At 36.7% G+C, this 5,000-nt stretch overlaps 1 protein-coding gene across 2 annotated transcripts in view; it reads left to right on the top strand.

Annotated features, from left to right (window-relative positions):
* LOC132133783 (S phase cyclin A-associated protein in the endoplasmic reticulum-like) overlaps nucleotides 1-5,000 on the top strand; it is a 118,364-nt gene that overhangs the window by 6,139 nt on the left and 107,225 nt on the right. The window lies entirely within an intron of this gene.

The following is a 5,000-nucleotide window of genomic DNA, read 5'->3' as shown; positions in this document are numbered from 1 at the left end:
CACAGAGCAGTGAACACACACACAAACACTGTGAACACAAACCCGGAGCAGTGGGCAGCCATTTATGCTGCGGCGCCCGGGGAGCAGTTTGGGGGTTCGATGCCTTGCTCAAGGGCACCTAAGTCGTGGTATTGAAGGTGGAGAGAACCTTTCGATTGGGAGTCCGACTCTCTAACCATTAGGCCACGACTTCCCACTAATATATATATATATATATAATGTGTGTATATATTTAATTATTTATGTTTATTTAATTATTTGTTTAATTGTTTGTATTTATTATTATTATTGTTGTTGTTTTTTTTAAGTATGCTCAACAAGGCTACATTTATTTACAAAAATACAGTAATTTTGTGAAAAACTTGTACATTTTAAAATTATTGTTTTTCTATTTGAATATAATTTTTTTAATGTAATTTATTCCTTTGATGTAAAGCTGAATTTCCAGCATCATTCCTCCAGTCTTCAGTGTCACATGATCCTTCAGAGATCATTCTGATGTGCTGATTTGCTGCTCAAGAAATATTTCTTATTATTATCAATGTTGAAAACATTGTGGAAACTGTAATACATTTGTTCAGGATTCTATGATAAAAAAAAAAGGTCCAAAACATTTATTTGAAATCGACAATCACTTTTGATCAAATAAATGAATAAACGTGTTCAAAAATAAATAAAATATTATATGCGATGCATTGCTCTTTCTTGCAGTCACAAACAGTTTCGCATCCCACAGGGCTCATCGCCCATCAGGCCTCCACTTCAAATACATCCTGCTTTGTATAGAGCGAACATTTGCAAAGCAAATGTGGGCGATGATCAAGTGCTCCAAATCTGTCATCCCTTCTCTTGTACCTGGAGTTACAGCACACTCTTTGGCGTTGTGTGTGTGCACGTGTAAGCTGACCCAGATCCTCTGTTTCTCTGACAGTGTCACTGACAGGTCACCACAAGGGTCTTTTGTTAGTTGGGGACTGCAATATGTGTTCTGTCCGAGCAAACACAATTCACCAGTGCCTGCATTCATCCTGTGCTGTGACTGTTTCTGGATCAGGGGATGGAACCCTAAGTGTACACCAGTAGTGTAGCCAGAAAAGAGACTCTGGGTGTACATATGAAAGTCTGAATAAGAATAAAAAAAATCGCTCCCTTTTTTCTGGTTTTAAAAGCAAATGAAATAAAGTGCACGCAATTATTACTGAAGAACAAGCAAAGAACAAATATACCTATGCAATTACATTCCGTGAGCCCCCCTTCTGAATGTGCTATCAGCTTCGCTCTCACTCTATTCGCTGCTCCTCGGCGCGTTGTGTCAGTGAGTCACGTGACGACACAACAACGAATTACAGCAGAGCAGCAGGAGGGGGAGGAGTAGCAGCGTTTGTTCAGGATTGTAGAGGTAGAAGACACGAGCAAAGTGTAATGAACGTAGATGAGAGATATTTAAATTAAAATATCGATTCAATTACAATTGTATCAATCCGATACCAATACCAGTGTTGGCATCGATACTATCGATATTTAGATCGATCCGCCCACCCCTATCGGGTGTACTGCGCAGACTCAAACTGAACTTGATGACGTAAATGTCACGTGAGCAACCTGTAAGTCTTCTAACCGCTGTGCCAAGAGAAATCTGAATCACCCACCGAATCTTGCGGATGTTGTTGAATAATTTTGTCCCGTTTTTTTATGGACTCTCTATGGGCTTCTCCCTTGACGTCATGCCTCCACGTCCCCCTGATTGCTTCATAGACCGTAAAAGATTGCCTGCGAGCTTCTCCACCTGTCCATACGGTAATTTCTCTACGACAGAGAGTCGCTGGTTATGGCGCAATCGTTAGCCTATTTTTTACAAAAACTGCTTCTACAGGGCCACAACATAAGATACAAGGTAATGGGGCCTTTTATACATTTTCGTGTTTCTTTAGAAATAATGAATGGACAAATGGAGTCTTTAAATGCCTCAGATGTAAAGTTATTCGCTGTCAAAGTGACGCAAAAATGAATGGGAGTCAATGGAATGCTAACAGCAGGTGGGGGTCCGCTAGCCAATGGCGGCGCCCAGGGGTGCTTCAAAAAAATATGAAACTCTGCTCCCCTGCAAAGATCTCTGGGGACCTGCTGGGGTCACCGTCAGCTGCTGTTTGCTGATTGGTTGGCAGTCCGAATGTCGGCAGATATTTTTTTTTACAAAAATAATTTAAAATGTAAATTACATTTTACCATTTTGAGCATTATGGCACCATATATTGGATTCTTATGTCTGTGCCCCTGAGAGTATGATTTAGAATAATCAGTGGCATCACAGAACTACCAGATTCAAACTGCTATCGCACGTTGGCTGGCGCTGAGCCAGAGACTGAGCGTTCAGCGCTTGTCGTATACCACAACTAATATGCAGTGTTTTCAACCACACAATGTTTATTTTAGGTTTCATACGTTTTAAATATACATAATCACTAGTAAAACAATACATTGGTAGTTTGTAAAATATGCAGCAAAAACTATCTATCTATTCAAATGTAATTTGCCGACGTGTTTTATTCATATATCAGACACACATAGCAGAACAATAAAGTTTAATCTATTCATCTCCCAGTTCAACAGCCACTTTCATGTATTTCGGGAGAAACTGGGGAATTCAAGTGCTGTACGTTAAATCCGGCGGACAGGACTCTGAACTGCAGCGCTCATCTCGTTATAGATCAAGCTAATTTATAAAGGTTTTTAAACGAAGAATATGAATATCAGATAGTTGACATGGTAAGCAAGTTTGTGAATATTTTTAAATAAAAAATGAAAAACTAAATAAAACAAATAGCGATACATCTGTTAGTTATTGTGGCTGCGATGTGTCACGTGACAATCATGACGCGTCGCCATGGAAACAAGTGGTCAGTTAAAATATTTGTAACTTACGCTTGAGAGGGTTGATTTAAAAAAAAAAAATTCTAAGTAAACAATAATAGCCCAAGTTTAGTAAAAAAAATTTTATTGAGAGTATAAAAAATAATTCTGCATCTATTTCTAGGTGTGCCAGCTGCCACTGTGGCTACGCCACTGGTGTACACTTAATAGTTAGAAGTGCTGATTGAGAATCAGTTTTGTCCCCTTATATCCTGATAAAGAGGGTTATATTTACTAGAAGAGACTGATGACTGCAGAAAGCTTATCCTGTTTTTATACTGAAAGCACAATACAGGCCCTGATCCCAGACCAGTTTTAATATTCAAAGATACTTTATGAAATCAAGCACTGGCTAAAGATGACTTTTAAGGTAATAAAACAGAGGAGTGTCTAGGTCGTATTTCAGCCCTAAAAGTAAATAAGGAAAAGGTTCCACCTTATATTAAGTGGCCTTAATTACTATGTACTTACATCAAAAAAACAATGTACATGCACTTATTGAGTTCATATTGTATTGCAAATACACTTTTGTTGCTATTGAGGAGAGATACGGGGAAGCTTAGGGACAGGTTTGGGTAGGATTGAGGGTGGGTTAAGGTGTAAGGGTGTAATTATAGATGAAATTACAGAAAATAATTACAGATGTAATTACATGCAAGTATTTTTACAAATATAAATACAATTTAAAAACATGCATGTACACAATAAAAGCATTGTACTAAATGATTAATTTAAATGTAAGTACAAAGTAGTTAAGGCCAACTAATATAAAGTTGGACCAGGGGAAATTTATTATGAATTTTTTTTTTTTTGCATAAAGAAACTGAAGCCTATTTGTCGCTATTATGATTTGTTTTTATTTGGTTTTTAGTTTTCATTATTCTGAATGTCATGTTGGTGTCATTCTGTCTGGAAAAAAAGCCTAATATATATATAATATATTAGGGGTGTAACAGTACGTGTATTCGTACCGGACCGTTTCGGTACAGGGCTTTCGGTACGGTGCACGTGTGTACCGAATGACCGGATGCAATATTTTGTACGCGGAACGTAGGTACATTTTCGTGTTTACAAACTAACATATTAAGTGGCGGAAGTCTCCGCGTTCAGCGCAAATCCCGCCCTGCATCTGATTCTAAGGCTGGTGACACACTGCTGCGTGGCGTTTCTGCTGCGTGTCACGACGGCAGCTTCGCGTTTTCTGTGTCTTTACACACCAGAATCGTGCCTGACGCGGCGTTGGCGCGCTGCTGCTACTGTAGGTGACAGGGAGACCGCCGACAGACCAGGATCTTGTCTTCACTACAACAATATCTATACTTCTTGTTGAACATAAATATAAAGCCTACTGATAAAGGACACCGTCAACAGTATTGACGGCAAAGTAGACTATGTTTGACAGGTGCAATATGCCAGTGTGTCACCCTAAGGTTTTCAAAAGGCATCACGCGAGTGTGAACATCACTACAACTGGGAAAAAAACGATTGTAACGATTGTGGATTGGTAATGCTGCACTGTAATCATAGTTATTTATTTATATTTTTCATTATATGAGACAGAGTATTTTATTTAGTGGAGAACTTTGCAGCAGTATTTTATTTCTTATTCTTTTTTATTTTATATATATTTTATTAAAAAGTATTTTAAAAAAAGTGTAAACAATTTGTTAAAAAAAGTTAATAGTAATAAACAACCTGCAGTTTAATGTTTGCATTTCTTTCCCTTACTGTATCAAAAATGAACTGAACCGTGACTTTAAAACCGAGGTACGTACCGAACCGTGATTTTTGCATACCGTTACACCCCTAATAAATAATTTTATATATATATATATATATATATATATATATATATGAATATTATTATTATTATTATTTTATGCTTATTTAAATGTATATGTTAAATAATAAATATAAAATATTATTTATTTAATTGAAAATAAAATAATAATATACATGCAGTGAATGATTAAATACAATTATTGTATTAATTATATTTTTAATTTACTTATTTTTCTATCGCTTTTGTATTATTATTATTATTTGCTTTGCAGTAAATTTAATGGAGGAGGGACCTTAATTATTATTAT

This window comes from Carassius carassius, chromosome 50 (genome assembly GCF_963082965.1).
Source record: "Carassius carassius chromosome 50, fCarCar2.1, whole genome shotgun sequence".
Lineage (NCBI taxonomy): Eukaryota > Metazoa > Chordata > Actinopteri > Cypriniformes > Cyprinidae > Carassius > Carassius carassius.
The sequence above is the reverse complement of the archived record's forward strand: the minus strand, read 5'-3'. Positions and strand labels throughout refer to the sequence as shown.